The 20,238-nt window shown below is 45.0% G+C and overlaps 1 protein-coding gene across 12 annotated transcripts in view; it reads left to right on the plus strand.

Annotated features, from left to right (window-relative positions):
- The window catches only part of PPP2R2B (protein phosphatase 2 regulatory subunit Bbeta), a 492,508-nt gene that overhangs the window by 445,700 nt on the left and 26,570 nt on the right, over positions 1–20,238 (plus strand). The window lies entirely within an intron of this gene.

The raw sequence follows: 20,238 nt of genomic DNA on the forward strand, positions 1-20,238 counted from the left end.
AGGATAAAGGTTAAATTCTGGCTGAGAGAACAAAGAAATAAGGAGACAGGTTAGGAAGCCACTATAATATAGATAAGCATTTCTTAACAGTACACCATTGAATCTTGTGCTACATAGTTTTTTGTTTCGGGGAAGGGGCTGTCCTGTACATTGTAGGATGTTTAGCAGCATCTGTGGCTTTACCCACTAGATGCCAATAACCCAAGCCCAATTGTGATAACCAAAAATGTCTCCAGACACTGTGAAATACCCTCTTGGTGAAAACATTGCTCCCGGTTGAGAACCACTGATCTAGACTACAATTCATTCAGTCACAGATACAGCATGATATTCTTGTATCTACAATGTATTTGTTACAATAAAGAACTCTGAGTGGTACAATGGAAAGGTAAGACTTATCTCCTATACTCAAGGAATTTAAAATTTGGCTAATGAGGCAAGATGCACCCAGGAAGCATTTCAGGAACAATGTGTAAGGCAGTTTAGTTTTAATACTCAAGTGAATGGTGGAGATAATTATGGGTTAGGCCATTCAGAGAGGGTTGAGACATTTGAAACAGAACTCACAGGGAAGGCAGAGGCTGAGCAGTTGAGTGTTGAAGTACAAGTAGGATTTGGTTAGGTGGGAAACAGGAAGAAGAGTATTGTTGGCAGCAAGCACAGAATGGGCAAAATTCTGAAGTTACTAAAGTAATGGAACATTTGAAGGGTGTTAAATAAAAAGTGTCAGGCTTGGGAAAAGGGAAATCTTGGGTTAATGAGGTTAATTAGAAATGATGGTTCATATCAGGTTGATCCTTGAAGATCAGATTCCAAAGTTTATGCTGTCATGTATTCATGCATTCAGTAAGTACTTTTATTATACCCAGAGTCTGGTTCCCATAGTATCCAGTCCTTCTTAAGCTGTTCCACCAAATACAGTTCTGGTGGGGCCAAGCCGTGAGCCCTGCTGCCATGGGAGGAGGGCACAGAGAGGAATCCAGTTCCTCCCATGTGCTCTGGGTTGGCCCAACCTACCAGCAAAGGCAAAACAGCCCGTGCCTGGCAGATACCAGCGACCCTGGGGGAGGTGCTGACCACAACAGATTTTCTTTGAAGCCTTATTTTTCTTTCTAAAAATTCATGTGAATTTTACATTTTACCCCCATATAATATCTATTTTCACTTTAATAATTATGTTTCTACCCCTACTCCCAAATTTTAAACAAAATTGGTGTTTTTAAAAGATGTAACATTTATCCTATGGCTTCCTGTACTTTTTAGTATACCCCCGTATCCTCCCCTCTTCCTAACCCCCAAGGATATATACAGGTACCCCAGTTGGAGAAGCACAGTTTCTAGTATGTGGGAGGTAATTTGAGAGCATTTAGCTGGACAGCAGAGTTAATAAAAATTGTGTTTTATGGAAGATTAACACAGTGGTCATGTGAATAAAGGTAGGAAAGTTAGAAGGTTTTGCTTTAGTCTCAATGCAAGGATAATTTGGAACCTAGATAAAGAATGGTGGCTATAGAAATCCAAAGAAAGAGAAGGGGGAAAATGAACATTTTCTTTTAAAATAACTATGGGTGTTATAAGTGACATTAGTGACATTAAAGGTTGGCATTCGTCATACATGGATGTGATATGAATTGTTCAATGTCATTCCCCTGTAGATAGTAAACGCCTTGAGGATGAGAACTGAATCTGACTTGGTCACATTATATGAACCCCTGTCACATAAGCAGGGGTCAGGAAATATTTAATAAATGTGTGCGTAAGGGTTGACATAAATAACAAGTGGGAATGGGGAGGGATGGAAAGTCTCTAACTCTCCCAGAGAGTGAAGGGTTGGGATTCAGTGCGGGACATGCTGTGGGTGAGGTGACATGAGCTATCTAAGGAGGCAGGGCCTCTCTGGTGAGTGAAGGCAGAACCGGGCTTTCTGGGCCACCAACCCAGGGTGGAGGCCAGGGATGGCACAGGAAGCCCTGGCATCCCCATAGCCCAGTGTGGCTGACACTAGCCCCGGCTTTGGAGTCAGACAGATCCATATGCGTTCTGGATATTGGGGAATCAACTGACTGCGAAGCTTGATGAACTGAACACAAGATAGAAGAAGGGCAAGGCCTTAGAAGCTTTCAAAACTAGAATGGTAAATAACTAATGGGTACTAGGCTTAATACCTAGATGATGAAATAAACACACAAAAAAAACCCATGACACATGTTTACCTATGTAGTAAACCTGCACATGTACCACTGAACTTAAAAGTTAAAAAAAAAAACTAGAGTGATTTAGAGCAGATGCTTTGGAATCAGAACTCGGCTCTGATACTCAGTATCTGCATGACCTCAAGCAAGTTATTTAATCATTTTAAGCTCCAGATTCCTCATTCGAAAGACGAAATATTAAGGACAGCATCATAGGGCAGGTTGTTCACAAGAACTAAATTTCATGTGTGTGAGATCCTAGCCCTCTGCCAGGCACAAAGGAGTCAATAAATGGCAGCAGTTACCACAGTTATTCTCCCTGGATTCCCCCGGTTCTAGGCCTGCAGACATAAGATGTTTGAAACCCCAACCCTCTTGCCAGATATAGGAGGCCTCATTATTCATTTATTTAATCAATATTTGTTAATCACATACTTTATGTCAGGTACTGTATCAGACTCTGGAGACACAAGGGTAAGCAAAAACAGACCTGGTTTCCTCCCTCTTAGAGCTCACTGTCTGTATTAGAGTTCTCCAGACAAACAGAACCTGTAGGGTGTGTGTGTGTGGTGTGTGTGTGTGTGTGTGTGTGAAAGTAAAGAGATTTATCATAAGGAATTAGATCACATGGTTATGAAGGCTGACAAGTCCCAAGCTCTGCAGCCAGCAAGCTGAAGACCCAGGAGAGCCGATGGTGGTGTTCTAGTCTAAAAGCCATCAGAGACCGGGCTCAGTGGCTCACACAGGTAATCCCAGCACTTTAGGAGGCTGAGGCGGGCGGATCACCCGAGGTTGGGAGTTTGAGAATAGCCTGGGCAACATGGTGAAACCCCGTCTCTACTAAAAACACAAAAATTAGCCAGGTGTGGTGACACACACCTGTAGCCCCAGTTACTCAGGAGGCTGAGGCAGGAGCATTGCTTGAACCTGGGAGACAGAGGTTGCAGTGAGCTGAGATTGCCCCACTGCACCCCAGCCTCGGGGACAGAGGAAGACTCTATCTCAAAAAAATAAATAAAACCCTCAGGCTGAAGACCCAGGAAAAACCAGTGTTTCAGTTCAATTCCAGAAGCAAGGGGGGAAAAATACAGTGTTCCAGCTTGAAGGCAGTCCGGCAGAGGAGTTCTCTGTCCCTTGCAGGAGGGTCGGCATTTTTATTCTCTTCAGGCCTTCGGCTGATGAGATGAGGCCCATTGACAATAGGCAGTACAATCTCTTTTACTCAGTCTATTAATGTAAATGTTAAACTATTCCAAAAACACCTTTACAGAAACACCCAGAATTTCTAGCCAAATATCTGGGCACCCCATGGCTCAGTTAAGCTAATACATAACATTAACCACACTGGCTAAGGAGAGAAGATGTATTAGAGAATAGAAACAAATACAGCATCGCAACTGCAATACATGTATAAAAGAGAGGCATGTGCTGGTTCAAGTAGGGGTGATGAGGACTCTACAAGGCAGTGACTGCTGAGCTGAGACCTAAGGATGGAGAAGCAGACGGGGAGAGCCCAGGGGAGAATCATGCAGCCATACAGAAGCAGGAAGCCGGTCAAGCCACACACCCAGGGAGCCCCAGAAGCTGCTTCTCCCTCCAGCTTCAGCCCCAGAGAAGCAAAGCCATGGTGACCGTCCTGAAGGAGGCGGAGGAGCCAGCTACTGGCCTTCAGGCCTCTGCCCAGCCCTGTCCTCCCACTCCCTATTCCAACACCAACAGAGTTCTGAATTGCAAGCTGCCAGCCCACTAATCTAATTAAGAAGCAAATGAAATTCATTTTCCTGACTCCTTCAAAGTACCAGCCTTCTTCAGTGCACATCTCCCTTTGTTCAGCTGCTGCGGCTACGGGCCCCAGCTCCTGCCAGCTGGGAAAACAAGTTCAATCTGACCCCTCGCCTGACATTTCATATTGATTTTCTCCATCCTCCTCAAACGGCAGCCTGCAGTCAACCGCAGTTCAGCCGAGGTGTGCGATCGGAATTGAGACAGTTCATCAGAGTTCAAAATGAAAAGCAACATTGGCTTTCGGAGATGAGCTCTGAAAAGGAGGGTATTTAATAACCATCAGCATTTAATCAAAATGCCGAGGAGAACCGTGTTATCAGAGCTGCATTTATTAATTTCCATATGTCCCTCACTCTGCATACTCAGCAGGGGTTGGGAGGGATGATTCCTTTTCTCCCTTGCCTATTTTTTTTTCTACCACTTCTGGCGGTAGTGATAGGGTTGTGTTTGCAGTTTAGATGCCTGAAACAATAGGGTGCTGATGGCAGCAGCACTTAGCTAGAGTGGATTATTCTTTCCCCTTTCCATGCATGAGTATCGGGGGCTGGGTGAAGAAACTGGCCAGGTGTAGTGGACACCAACCTGGGGAATGAAAGGAATTAAGCCTGAACTCCTTTCCAATGTGCCCCGTAAATCTGGTCTCTGCCAAACTTTCCAGGCTCAGCTCCCTGTAGCCTGGCCACACTGCCTTGCTTCCTGCACCTCCAATACATCCAGCCCTTTCCCGCCTCAGGGCCTTTGCACATGCTTTTCTGCCTGGAATGCTCTCCCCCCCACGCACTCTACCTGTCTGACCTGTGCTGACTTTTTAAGTTTCGGAGAAAATGTCACTTCCTAAGAGTTAACTTCTCTGTCCACCCCATCTGCACCTACCGTCTCTCAATCTCATCACTCTATTTTATTTCTTTATTTCTTTCATAGCCTCCATTATAGTTGTTTGCTTTACTTAGCCTCTGTCTTGCTGACTGGAATACAATCCTTATGAAGACAGGGACTTTATCTCACTAATTACTGAATTTGTACAATACTTACATAGCGCCTGGTGGGGCTTCATAGAACATCTGTGGTGGAAAGGCAGGCAGATAGGAAAAGACAGGTGAAAAAAGACATATTAGTTTACCAGGGCTGCTGCAACAAAGTACCATGGACTCCACTGCTTAAACAATTCAACTATTTTTTCAAAGTTCTGGAGGCTGGAAGCCCAAGATGAAGTGTTGGCAGGGTTGGTTTCTTCTGAGGGCTGTGAAGGAAGGATCAGTTCAACACTGCTCTCCTTGGCTTGTAGATGGCTGTCTTCTCCCTGTGTCTTTACATCGCCTTCCATCAGTGTCTGTGTCCAAAATTCCTCTTCTTATGAGGACACCAGTCCTATTAGATCAAGACCCACCCTGATTACCTTATTTTAATTACCTGTTGAAAGCCTCTATCTCCAAATACAGTTATATTTTGTAGTACTAGGAGTTAGGACTTCAATATATGAATGGAGGAGGGGCACAACTCAGCCCATAGTAGAAGGAAAGACATAAAAGTCATCAAGAACACAAGCCCTGGAGCCAGCAGTTCCAGACATTGTTTCCGGGCCTCATTGCCGCCAGAAGCCTGGGCAGGTGCTGATGTTGACACCTTCCTCCAGGAGGTAAGAGTGGAAGGAGGTCATGGACACAGGGCTCTTGCACAGCCCCTGACACACTGGAAGCACACAATGAGCATAACTTTTATTAAAGGCAGGAGAGAAACTAGACAAAGGACCAAAGGACCAGGATGATAGAAACCTGTGCATTGGGTCTCGACAGTTTCACCAGGCAGGGTTGTCCATGTGTGTTAGGACAGTGATGCCTGGAGGCTTTCCTGTGGTGCTAGAACACTTTCTTTCTGAACAAAGCAGACTTTAATTGATTTTAGAGGCACTGAAGTACCTAATTCCTATTCAAAAGCCAGTCTTGAAGGGAGAGGTTCCCCAATAAGTAGGGTGTGGTTTAGCAGCATAAAAGCAGCAGGTGAAATCCTCAAGTGGGACTGGGAATAGTAAAAGCGATACCTTGAAAGGCCACAGAGACTTGACTTGCCAAAGACCTGGGGACACAAAGATGGAGCAAGTGGAGAAATGTTTATGAATGTTAAAGCAGCATGCGAAATGATAATCTCACCATGAATGCAGCAAGATCTGGATGAGTATGTGTGGATAAAGACTAGCAGAGGCTGTATGAAAGGGATGAGGTCAGGGGCCATGAAATGTGGGCGGTTTTCTTTTTTTCTAGATTCCCTCCAAGGTTGTTGTTTTACTTCTATAACTTGAAGAAAGTTGATGAATGACTGAAGTGCCCCACCGGGTGCCTTACCTCCAGGATGGAGACAGCAGGAAAGATCAAAACTCCCTGCCCACCCCAGCAGCCCCTGTCATAGGTACTGGAATGAGGCAAGGCAGTGAGGAACCCAGCATGATGTTCCCTGTAAGCACAGCCCAGGACATTTTTGTTTTGTTTCTTCCCCTCTGTCAAACCAAACTGACAGTAGTGAGTGAATTCAGGGACTGAGTCAAAACAGAGGAGGAAAATCAACATAGTTGAGCAGCCACTATCAGCTTGTATCCATGGCCTAATTGGTGATCTTGAGCAGGTTACCTAACCTCTGTGCTTCAACTTACTCACCTATAAAATATGGGTAGTGGAAGTATTTACCTTACAGGGTGCTTGTGAGGATTCAATAACACCCATGGAGCCTTAGAATGATGCCTGGCACATAGTATAAGCATCGTGTTATGGTTGGAGTGAAGATGCTGTCTTGCTTCCCTACCACATGTGTCTTTTAAGTCGGGGAGCAGGAAGAGCAGAAGCAATCATAAAAGTAGTAATGTCAACAGCCTTATGCACAGCTAACTTCCATAACATTTTACTGTGTCCAGGAAGTAAGCCAAGTATACATGCATGAGCTCATTTAATCCTGATAACAACCCTATGAGGTACGTACTGCCATTATTCACATCTTAGAGATGAGGCAACTAGCTAAAAGGGAGAAAGATACACTTATGGCCACCAAAGAGCAAGTGATGAAGTTGAGCTTTGAGCCAGACCACCTGTAGCTCTTCAAGAGAACACCAAAAACTACTTATTCAACTAAGATTGATTAAACACCTGCTGGTTTCTGCCTTTAGGGAGCATACCTTCTTGTGGGGAGGGATGAGAGAAAACATACAAATGTACAAATAAACAAGATCATTTCAGACATGATAAAAAAAAAAAAGCTGTAAGAAAATTAGCAGGGTCAGGAAGTAGTGGTATGTGGCAAAGCCTTTGAACTGAGACCTATTATCAGAAGGATCCAAAGAGAAAGCCAACATATAAGTGTGAAGGCCCTAACAGAGGAGGAGACTTGTGTGTTCAAAGAATAGAGAAAAAAGATCAGTGGATGGATACAAGTAGGCTAGGGACAGTATAGAAAGTGAGGCCATGGCCAGGCATGGTGGCTCAGGCCTGTGATCCCAGCACTTTGGGAGGCTGAGACAGGCGGGTTGCTTGAGGCCAGGAGGTTCGCGACCAGCCTGGCCAACATGGCAAAACCCCATCTCTACTAAAAATACAAAAATTATCCAGGTGTGGTGGCGCACACCTGTAATCCCAGCTACTCAGGAGGCTGAGGTAGGAGAATCACTTGAATCTGGGAGGCAGAGGTTGCAGTGAGCCAAGATTGTGTCGCTGCACTCCAGCCTAGGCGACAGAGCAAGACAAGAGAGAGGGAGAGGGAAGAGAAGGAAGGAAAGGAAAAGAAAAGAAGAAAAGGGGAGGGAGGGAGGAAGGGAGGAAGAGAGAAAGGAAGGGAGAAAGGAAGGGACGGGAAAAGGAAAGTGAAGCCAGAGAGGTAGGCTGGGGCCAGATCATTGAGAGCTTTATGGGCCAGAGCAGAGCACTTGCATTTCACTCTAAGCGAGATGGGAAACCATGAGATGGTGCTAAAAAGGAAGTGAATACTGTTTATGATCTTAAAAGAGTTCTCAAACAAGGGGTGCCAAGCCTGGAAAGCAGAGAGACCATTTAGAGGTTGTTGCCACAGTCTGGAAGAGACATGATAATGGCTCTGACCAGGGTGGGCACAGTGAAGTGGTGGTAAGTGGGCAGATTCAGGATCACCTTAGGACGTGAGGCTAAGAGGACTTGCTGAGAGATTGGCAGTGAAGAAGTGATGGAAAATGGAGAATCTAAGATAACTCGTAGGTTTGGTGCTTGAGTGACTGTACGGTACCATACACTGAAATGAGGAGACTGGGGAAGGAACAGTTTTGGCATGGAAAGACCAAGCATTCTCTTTTGGATGTGTCCAGATTGAGATGTCTGTGATTCATCCAATTAGAGAAGTCTGGCAGACAATTAGATAACGTGAGTCTGGAAGTCTGGGGAGAGGTCTGAGCTGGAGGTATAAATTTAGGAATCATGAGCATGTCATAGCTATTTTAAGCCATGGGATGGGATAATGTCAATTAGGGCAGAAGGTATGGATAGAGAATAACTGACAGCCCAGGAATGAGGCAAAGGCCACACCGACATTTACCAGTGGGGTAGGGGAAAGGAGGAGGTGGCTTTTTATGGATGATCAAGTATGAGCTACCAGGGAAGTGAGCAGAAAACCAACACATGTAAGCTGAGAGAAGACGGTGATTTAGAAATACATTAGGATCAATTATGTCAAATGCTTCTGAGAGGGCAAGAAAGATGAGAGGGCGGAAGTGGTCATGGGATGTGGGCTCATGGAAGTCTTTTTCCATTAATTACTTACTTAAAAGCAGTTAGCACACTGCCTGACACATAGTAGGTTCCCAGTACACATTTGCTGAATGCAATCAATCTTGTGTGTGGTGGCACAGGGTAGGTTCTGCAGTAGCATCTTAATTCCACTGTGGTTTGGGCAGACCTTCCTTCTTCCTCACCTGCCCCTCGAGCTTCCATCTTATTGAGAGGTAATGTCTAGTGCTGGGGAATTACAGAAGCTGAATCTGGCCAGGGAAGGTCTTGAGGGCCAGGGTGAGGAGCCAGGGTTCCCCTCAGCAGTAGCGATGGGGCTGCCCTGCAGCACCAATCCCTTGCACTGGCTCTACCAGCAAGTCCGCTGCCTGTAGACACTCTCTTCTAGCAGCAAGGCCCTTCTGCACTGGCAAGTCTGCAGCCCAAGGATTGGCCACAGAAATCCCTTCCTTCAGATGACACCAAAGCAGCCTTCCTGTCCAGGGGCAGTCTGACTTTTTCATGCTGAGGGGGAAATGGCATAGGCACTTTAGACCTTAAAATCTGAGATGTTAGGCCAGGTGCGGTGGCTTATGCCTATAATCCCAGCACTTTAGGAGGCCAAGGCGGGCAGATCACATTGTCAGGAGCTCGAGACCAGCCTGGCCAACAAGGTGAAAAACCCTGTCTCTACTAAAAATATAAAACTTAGCTGGGCATGGTAGCGCACACCTGTAATCCCCACTACTCAGGAGGCTGAGGCAGGAGAATCACTTGAGCCCAGGAGGTGGAGGTTGCAGTGAGCTGAGATTGTGCCACTGCACTCCAGCCTGGGCAACAGAGCGAGACTCTCAAAAAAAAAAAAAAATCTGAGATGTTTCTGTGAACAGTGTAGTCATTGGAGAAACAGCCCGAGTTCCAGTGAGAAGAGGGCAAAGTTTGATGCCCGGTCCAACAATCCAAATCACAAATTTCATTGTCCTCCAAAGGTGGGTGTAGTAGAGGGGGAGGGTGCTATTTTTGAACATTTCTGTATCTCATTCTCACAACAACCCATGAAGATTGGTATTAGTACCTCTAATTTACAGACAAGGCACAGAGAGGTGAGGAAACTTGCCCCAGATCACAGTGGAGGACCTAAGATCTGAACCCATGTTGGTCTGCTTCCAGAAGATTTATTCCTTTCCTGGGCATCTGACAGGATAAAGAGCATGATGTTTTTCTAAAATCCAGAAGGATAATTTCATAAGAATCCATTTTATACAATCCCCATTTGGCTGGATTCCCCAGCCTGACCATTTTTGACCACAGAATTAATTCTGCCATTACACAGAACATAAAATCCACTCTCATTCTTCACCCTCATCTACAGACTTAATTGCCAACCCCTGGTAAGTAAGCCACTAGAGCTCCCTAATAAACCTGTGGCTCATTCTCCAGGTCTCTGATGGAATGTGTCCAAAGACATCAGCTGAGACAGCAACTGCAATGAATCTTAAAGCCCCTGAGATTTGGCACATCTTCCAAAAGGGGTTCAGTATTGATCTGGGGTATAATTAACAGTATTTATTTCAGGGGAGCTTGGTTAGGTTAAAAAGACAAGGTCCTTTATTAAAATGCTTTTGCCTGATGACAGGATTGCAAACACACACACACACACACACACACACACACACTCCCCACTCTGGAGAAAAGCCAAAAGCCTTGCTGCAAGGAGCAGAATTCACTGATACCACCACCACCCCCACCTCACCCCCACCTCACCCCCATGTCTGAAACTGCTCTATCCCATTCAAGCTTAGCAGCAATTAACAGAGCAGGCAGTGCCCAAGCCATCGAGTAAAAATAGAATCCCTTCCCCCTTCTTCCATCCTCATTTCCATTTTTGATTAATTTAACCAGTTCTGTCAATTAGTCATCCTGGAGAATCCAGTTGAGTGGATTTTGCTAAGAACCAGAAGGCTTATTAATTTTGGAAGTGAGTGTTATTCGTTGGCAGTTAACACCTTCCCAGGTCTTGCCCTCTCCCTCACTTGGGGTCTTGAATGGGAAAGCAGTGAAGGCCAAAATTGGCTCCCACACATGGCTGCAGCCCCCAAGACATGCAGAATGGGAAAGATTGGCCATGGGGTTATAGATGGCTCTGGCCTTGGGACATCTTAGGCCAACTTACCTGTCATCATGCCCTGTAACAAGCTGTCACTAGCAAAGCAGCCACAGGCACCTGGGGGCATCCTGAATTCTAGGTTCAGGAGAACCCAGTCAAGGAAATGCCCAGAAATATTTTCCCCAGAAAGAGACATTGGCCTGTTAGAGTCTAGGGAGGGCACTGGCCTCCTCTTCCCTGTATTTTGCCTGCAAAAACCAAAAATTATCTTCCATTTTTTTCAATTTATAAATATGTTGCAACTTTTAAAATCTACGTCTGTGTTTTATGACCATTTTTCCATTTGTGGTGCCAAGGAATGAATCTTTTAACGTTCATATAAGTTTCATAACAAGGTGGGAATTTTATTATATGATTTTTGTATATAATAGATCTTCCAACAGCCCGTTTTTTTCCCTCCACAGTGAAATCAAAGTTCACCTCTTTCTCTTTGTATTAGCTTCCTGTGGCTGCTGTAACAAATTCTCACAAATGTAGTGGCTTAAAACAGCACTAACTTACCATCTTGCAGTTCTGCAGGTCAGAAGTCTGACATTGGTCTCACTGTCTAAAATCAAGGTGTTGATCAAGTTGTGTTCCCTGCTAGAGGCTCTAGGGGGGGAATGTTTCCTCACTTTCTTCAGCTTTCAGAGGCTGCCCACATTCCATGGCTAATGGCCCTTTCCTCCATCGTCAAAGCTAGCAGCAGGGAGATGAGTCCTTCTCATATCACATCTCTCTCTCTCTGTCTCCTGCCTCTCCCACTTTTAAGGACCTTTGTGATTACACTGGGCCCACCTGGGTAATCCAAGATACTCTCCCTCCTTAAGGTCAGCTGATTAGTGTCATAATTCTATCCACAATCTTTATTCCATTTTGCCACGTAAGGTAAGATATTCCCAGGTTCCGGGCATTAGGATTTTGACATCCTTGGGGAGCCATCATTCTGCCTACACATTCTTCAAGTTTCAGTTAAGGCAAATTCCTCCAGGAAAACTTCCTGGACCCCCAAATAGGATTAAATGCCCTCTCTCAGAGCACTTAATACCATACATTTAATTACCTCTTTCTATTTTGGTCTCTCTCACTAGATGGGACCATTATTATGGCTAGACTCTTTTCTCAAACCCCCTCAGCATTTAGGACAGTGAAAGTGCTAAAGAAATGCTTTTAGAGGTAAAACAACTATAGTCATTCAATCTGATAAATTTGCATCTGATACTTCTCTTTACACAAATGTAAAAGCTAACACTAAAGAGTAGTTGACCCACTGTTTGTTCATTTCTAGCATTAAGAATACATTACACACACACACACACACACACACGGTATAATAAAATACCTACCTTGTTATATTTAACTTAAATGAATGTTAAAATTAAATCGCATTCCTAGGCACCACAAGTGGGAAAATGGCAATAAAAAAGCACAAAATAAGATTTTTAAAGTTGCAATATTTTTACAAATTGGAAAACTAGAACATAAGTTTTGGTGTTTGCAGGCAAAGTAAAAGAAAGAGGAGTCCATGAAGTAATGGTAATCAACTACTACTTATTTATTCAACAAATGTTTATTGTTGCTTCACATGTCCCAGGCACTGTTCCAGGCACTAGGAAAATCGTGCCCCCTGCCCTTGCAGCACTTTATTGAAGGAGAAGGAATCTAACAACACACACATAAATAAGATTGAGATTTAGTGAAAATGTTTCAGGGGAAGAAGCAACAGCAAATGCAGTGGCTCTGAATCTGGACTGTGCTTGGCAGGTCACAGGGCAGAAGGATGACCAGCTGGGCTGTGTACGGTACCATAAGGAGGAATAACATGAGAGGAGGCAGGAAGAGCTACATACAGGGCAGTCCCCTTGCACCACACAGCCCCCATTCACATTGTATTCCGTGCAAAGAACTTGAGGGGCTGGGCCACATGGTAGACCTGTAGGCAGTGGTAAGGAGTTTGGATATTACTGTATTAAGAGAAAATCCAAGAGGGCTTGGTGTAAAGAAGATGATTGATTATACTTTTAATATGTCACTCTGTGGCTATTTAAGAATGAATCATCAGGAGGAAGAGTAGATGCTGGGAGAAGAGTCAGAAAGCTATCAAAATGCTCCAGGTAAGAGATGAGCATGGCTTAGACTAAGATGGTGACAGTGGAAATGGTGAGATTGAATTGATTTGGGCCGTGCTTTGAGTGTAAAGTTAATAGAACTGTTAAAAAAAAAAAAAAAAAAAAAAAAAAAAAAAGATGTAGAGGGTGAAGTAAAGGAAAGCACCAAGGACAGCTCCCAGCTTTTTGGCCTGAGCACACACCTAGATGAAGGCTCCACAGAGCGAGCTGACAACAACAGTTTGCAGGGGAAATTTACAAATTCTGTGGACTCTCAGATTTATGTTTTTAAAAAGGCATAAAGTGATAAAAATTGATACCTTTTGCTGTTTAGCCCTTTGCTATTTATAGAGCCCCTTCTCATTGATTTATCTTCATTGATCCTCCTGAAAACCCAGTAAGTTTGCAGTATCTCTTCCTTTTTGCAGCTGAGGAAATCAGGGTTTAGAAAACATTAAGTCTGAAACACTGACAATGATTGGGTTTTTTTCTTACATCATATAATGAACACAACCATCCTCACGACTTGCATGGCCCTGTAAGATGGAGAAGGGGAGGATCTCTCGTGTGTGTAATTGACTCATGTTTAAGTATATCGGTTAATTCGAGCCCCCCATGCAGTTCTCATAATTCTATTTTGACAGCTCAGTAGGTAGCATCAATAACTGAATTGTGAGATCTGCTGTCCACTCAAGCAGCTTCCAGCCCCATCAGTGCAAGTCTCTTTATCTGCTGAATTACTCAAAGCACCTGCTGGCCTTCTATCGTTATCAAGCACAGACCGGAGACAGCAGAGGGCAGGGGAATGCTATCCCCATGAAGCTCATAATGATACTTGCCTTTATCTTCTATTTTTGACCTGAACATAAGGATTTAAATAGGATTGATCTCATGTATGGGCATCCTTAATCCCAGGGTCAAATAGCATATTCTGACATTTTTGTGCCATTTGAAAATGTCTGTAATGCAGTGAAATTGTCATTGAATAGTTACATATGAGAAAAATAGAATCATCAAGCTTAGGAAAAAGACTGTGAAATCAAACAAAGCAATGAATTGGTCAATAAATGTTAACAAAGTATTGTGCTAAGCACAATGGATAGACAGACTTATGCAATTACTGCCTTTGTACACTTATCGTGGTGGGACAAGAGAATATAAAATTATGAAATGTTTCTAATATAAAGTTCATTTTCAATTGAATGTAAAATTTAGATTCCCATCATCAGAAAGAGAAAATGCTGACTAAAAAGTGTTTATGCTGAATATTGTTTTAGACAGTTGAAATAGTGATTTCAAATGTTCTTATCCTCAGCATATCCTATGTGTACCCAAAAGTTCTGACGCGTAGCATTTTTCAGTTTGTTTATTGAGAATCTTTTGTGTTCATGACATTGTGGGGCCACAAAACCACAAATTTGTGTTAATCCAATGTACTGTTGCTTGCCCCTAGGGAGGTTATTAAGTACCGGAAGATTCCAAGGGCCATCCCTGACATTTCATGGATACTAAATTGTAGTTATTGAATGTATGAGTGAATGAGATGAGATCTAATATCAGATAAAAGGTGATATGTATCTCAGAATACACTAAGGCTATGAATTATAAGCTAAAACTCAGAATTGTCTCAATGTTAAACTTTTCTCCTGGAAGTTTTCCTGAGATTTGTATGATCTATATAATAGACCCCAGTACAAAATGGTATACTGAGTTATATATAAGCTACTTTAAAGATAATGTCACAATATTTTATGGTGCTCTGCCCCATGACTTTTGTGTCTTGATCACAACTTGGGAACCTTGCTCTATAGAAGTTCAGAGAAGAAAGTGATTGTTTCCAACTCAACTTTTCAGAAAGAATATCAAAGGGTGGTGGAATGGGGAGAGGGAGCAGAGCCTGGAATATGGGAACGATTTTGCCTTTTAGAGAATTTCAAATCCTACTGAACAACTTCCAGCCACTAGGTGGCTTTCAGATACTCTGTTGAGGTTCGTAAAGGCCGGTTATAGGTATTTGTGAGATTCCTGTGGCTTGGAAACTTGGCTTTAATGAAGATAGAAAGAGGTTGTATATCATAGTGGTCAATAGTGCTGGTTCTGGGGTCAGACAAGCCCAGGTGTGGGTAACTTGGACTTAACTCCTTGGATTTACCCTCTGTACAGCTAAGTGTCTACCTCTATAAAATGGGGACAATAATGGAACATGCATTACTGGATTGTTGTGCAGATTCAGTGAAATGTCTGGTCCAGAGTAAACACTCAATATTTTTTAGTATTTTATTATCAAAACAATTCGTAAACTTGGAGTTACAGATGAGAAAGTTGGGCCCAGAAAAAGCATGTTGTTTACACAAATTCAAAGATCTAGGCAAAGGTAGAGGGAGCTTGAACCCAGGCCTAAAGTTGAATGTTGTCAATAGATAATCCCTATAAACACTTCCCATCTTTGCCTCCCCAGGCCTGTAGGAGAGGTAGCCAGGGAAAGCCACGTACTAGGCAGAGCGCAGAAGAACACAAGTATTTTTCTGGTAGAGTCTGCCCAGGCCTGGGGGTCTGTGTTTCTACAGAACCTGCTGGGGGAGTGCTAGAGTACACTGGGAGGAAGTACCTGAGCAGCAGTGGAGATGGAAAGGCCTCTCACTCTCTAACCAAGTGCAAAATGAGAGCCAAGTACAACCTGTCTCTCTTTCCCCATAACCAAGTCATTAAGCAAAAGTGCTTGCTAACAGATAAAGCCTTTATTGTCTACAGTGATTGTAAAATGTATCTTCTCTCTGCATCAGAGGACAGTGGCCTCAAGTTCTAGAGTGACTGTGGAAGGGAAGGATAGCCCACATGTTAATGGCATGTATGGAGCCAGTGGCAGGGCCTATCAGGTAGTAGGCGCTCGATAAATTCAGTGGCTGTTCTCCACATTGCCCCGGTACATTGTTTTAAGTCCGTGAAGAGATGGCTCCACTCTGGTTAATTCTCTGTGGTTGGTGAGATCACATAGCTAATGAAGTCCAAACCAGCGGTTTAATCCTTGCCAGTCCAATTTCTGTTTGCTGGAACCATGCCCTCAGAGGTGTGGGGCCGCCAGTGTCTGTTCTCAGCACCAGGTTGAAGGGGCCACCCTTTCTAGTCAGAGGACTGGAGGAAAAATGATGCTATATGAGATGCCATAGAGCCAGAGTTGGGTTTACATCCTAGCTCAGCCTCTTCTTAGCCTGTGACCAAGGGCAAATGACTCTCTGAGCATCATTTCTTTGTCTCCATAAAGAGTTTAGCGCAGTGCCTGGCAGATGGAAGACTATCACTACTCGATGTTTGCAAACTCCAGGAACCTTTAAGAAACAGATCAGTGGATTAGAAGCAGTGTTTTCCTGTAGAAAACCAGTACTGGGAACACAGAGGCAGAGTGCCTGATCCATGAGAAGACAGTGAAGCAGTGACCAGCCCACACCAGGGTCCCTCCAGGCAGTGCTTGGCCCATGCCAAGATGGACTGTCATACTCAGCTGTGAACTGCTCACCTTGCTCTGCAGGGAGATCACTGTCTGGGGAGCTGCTCCTCTCTCCCTTTCTGTGCCTGTGCCTCTCATTGCAGTGATTATGTAGACAGCCTGGGAAACGGGGACAGCTTGGGAGTTCAGCACTGGCCTCTGCGGTGCCATGGCAACCAGCTTCCTAGCAATCACCCCTAATAATGGCCACTCGAGGTCTCTTCCACCTGGGCAGAGGCTCCCCAGGGAGTTCGGGCTTCTCTTGGAGTAGCTGCACAAAGCTACCTGTTGGGAACAAATTATGAGAGGGAGGGAGGGAAGAGCATGCTATCTCAGGGGGAGAGACGTGAGAAAGGAGGCAGACAAGAAGTCTCTAGCCTGTGATGTGTGGAGTGGGCCCAGGGGCCTGGGGATGCTGCCATTGGGTTCCCGGAGCCCACTGGCTGTAGGAATGTGTAATTCCACAATGGGAGGTAGAGGCCCATGGACACCTTTGCCACTCACCAACCTTGCAGAGAGTGAAAGACCAAATATGAGTGCTCATAACGCCAGCCCTCACTGTTACCAGATTTCTTCATTAGGCTCCTGTCGAGATGCTCACTGCCAACTCATCATCTTGTCTGCACTGCAGCCGCCTCCCTTACGGCTGCCTGCTGGAGAGAATGTGCTCAGAGGCCTCCTTCAATCAATATCTTTCCAGAATGACAGTTCTCAAAAAGGCACCAGTCCCGCTTGGCTAATAAATGATTATTCCTCACAAAAGAAAGACAAACAGACCCACAATTAATGAACTTGTCTGTACATAGTAGCCCAAATTCAGTCTTTAGATTGACAAGCGAACCCTAAGCCAAACACAGGTTTTCGCTTCCCCTTTCTTTAGATCAGATTCCAGCTGAGCCTCCTTCGTAAGAAAGTTCTAACCCCGCAGATAATGAGCCTTCCAATGCTGGGCTCACTCAGGGACCATATGGTCCTTTGGGTCCCCATCTCTCCAAGCCTCTGTTTCCTCAGCCATAAAATAGAGATAATTCTTACCCTAGATGGTGCCTGGCAGGTAACAGGTGCTCTTGTTATCACTGGTGTTGCCTTTCTGTGGGGCCAATTCCCTGAACTAAAATTTCTTAACTCATTGTGAATCCTGAACAAATAATATTTAAATATAATAGGAGGAAGATTAGAAGGTGGCCAAATTAACCAGTAAGGAAGAAAGGATGCAATGGGCTGAGATTGTCCAGGAAGGCTTTCCAGAAAAAGACAGTGAGCCCTGAAGGTTGAATAGGAGCCAGAGAAACAGGGGAGCAGGGAGAGGCTAGGGAAGGAGCATGGATCCAGCCCCAGCACATGCCAGTGCACCACAGACATCACCTTCATCATTGCAGGGAGTTAATCAGGTCACAGGTTGTGGCCTGCATAGCTTACAGAGGATGTATGTTTGATCACACACTCAAGTTTCTTTAGTTAGTTGCTAACATGAAAAAATCAGAGTTCCTCAAAAAAATTTAGACTTTACAAATTAGACAATCTGGCTATGCTGGAGCGCCATTTCTGCATGGCTGCACTCAGCCGGAGCAGAGTGGAAATTGCCCCTTTATTGTTTTGTTTTGTTTGTTTGTATTTTGGGTTTGTTTTTGAGACAGTCTTGCTTTGTCACCCAGGCTGGAGTGCAATGGTGTGATCTCAGCTCACTGCAATCTCCGCCTCCCAGGTTCAAGTGATTCTCCTGCCTCAGCTTCTGGAGTAGCTGGGATTATAGGAACACACCACCGCACCCAGCTAATGTTTGTATTTTTTTCTTTTTTTTTTTTTTTTTAGTAGAGATGGGGTTTTGCCTTGTTGGCCAGGCTGGCTTCGAACTGCTGGCCTCAGGTGGAAACTGCCCCTTTTATAGAGTGTGGACACTCCTCTAGTTTGCCACAGTCCCTACTGTTCCCTATTTCTACCCATGAATGTGTCACCTATTTCACTACCTGCCTGGCCCCTGGAGGTAGGAGTTCTTCAACTCTGGTGCAAATGTGTAGTAGACGGGTCAGACCTCAATGGAGCATTTCAGCAGAATGAAGTAGAAAGTAATATTGGAATGCTGACCTAGGGCTTGGTATGGAGCGCCTGAACCAGGACAAGGGGGTAGGACTGTTGGCTATCAGCCACTCAGAGTCACTGTAGATGTCTGAGCACAAAGTGGCGTTGCTTTGGGAAGATTCAGATATTTAGCACATGGTAGGATTGCAGGTCGTTTCATGTTCTGCTGCTAAGCCCTGATGTCTCTGAGGAGTTTGGCTTGCTCTGCCTTTGCAGCCGCTGGGCTCTGGTTTCTCTGAACTGTGTCGGCTTATGGGTGTACAGCACCAGCAGCAGGAATGCTGGGAAGAAAGAGTGGCTGAGCTGGGGTTCACCAGCTCCCTTGGACAGTGAGCCTCTCATGGCCTCTGCCCAGAAGGAGCCCGCTCTGGCCTGCCTTCCCTGTCCAGCTGTATAGGGGCAGCTGCTGAAAGGGAACTGGCCCTGGGGTGCAGGGAAATAACAGCGGCTTTGCAGAGTTAAAGGGGGAACTCGGCCGGGCGCGGTGGCTCACGCTTGTAATCCCAGCACTTTGGGAGGCCGAGGCGGGCGGATCACGAGGTCAGGAGATCGAAACCACGGTGAAACCCCGTCTCTACTAAAAATACAAAAAATTAGCCAGGCGTGGTGGTGGGCGCCTGTAGTCCCAGCTACTCGGAGAGGCTGAGACAGGAGAATGGCGTGAACCCGGGAGGCGGAGCTTACAGTGAGCCGAGATTGCGCCACTGCACTCCAGCCTGGGCGACAGAGCAAGACTCCGTCTCAAAAAAAAAAAAAAAAAAAAAAAAAAAAAGGGGGAACTCATAAACTTTGAGCCCTCCTTTGTTGACAAATGGAGGAGGATCGTTTTCTATCACTGCTGTAACAAATTATCACATACGTAATGAACTTAGTGGCTTAAAATAACACAAATTGATTAACTTCCTTACAGTTCTGGAAGTGAAAAGTCGGAAATGGGTCTCACTGGGCTAAAGTCAAGGTGTCAGCAGGGCTGTGCTCCTTTATGGAGGTTCTAAGGGAGAATGGCTACTTGTCTTTTCCAGCTTCAAGAGGCTGCCTGCCTCCCTTGGCTCATGGCACCTTTCCATCTTCAAAGCCAGCAGTGACCAGTTTTGTCTTTCTCATATGGGGTTATTCAGACCTTGACCCTCTTGCCTTCCTATTTCACTTATAAGGACCGTGGTCGTTACACTGAGCCCACTCAGATAATCTAACGTAATCTGTCTTAAGGTTAGCTGATTAGCAACCTTAATTCCCCCTTGTCATGTAACATAACATGGTCACAGGTTCTAGGGATTAGGGTGTAGACATATTTGGGGATGGGAGCAGTGGCATTATTCTGCCTACTACAGGGGAATTGAGCAACTTTTCTTCCTTCAAGAGATGGCTGGGCATGGTGGTTCACTCCTGTAATCCCAGCACTTTGGGAGGCCAAGGCAGGTGGATCACCTGAGGTCGGGAGTTAGAGACAGCCTGGCCAACATGGTGAAACCCCGTCTCTACTAAAACTACAAAAATTAGCCAGGTGTGGTGGCGCACGTCTGTAATCCCAGCTACTTGGGAGGCTGAGGCACAAGAATTGCTTGAACCCAGGAGGCAGAGGTTGCAGTGAGCCGAGATCGCGCCACTGCACTCCAGCCTCGGCGACAGAGCGAGACTCCGCTTCAAAAAAAAAAGAGAGAGAGAGAGATGAGAGGAAGCCCCAGCCATGGTAGATAAGAAGCCCCACTCTTTGTTGAGGGAGCACAGGCAT

This window comes from Nomascus leucogenys, chromosome 2 (assembly GCF_006542625.1).
Source record: "Nomascus leucogenys isolate Asia chromosome 2, Asia_NLE_v1, whole genome shotgun sequence".
NCBI classification, from domain to species: domain Eukaryota; kingdom Metazoa; phylum Chordata; class Mammalia; order Primates; family Hylobatidae; genus Nomascus; species Nomascus leucogenys.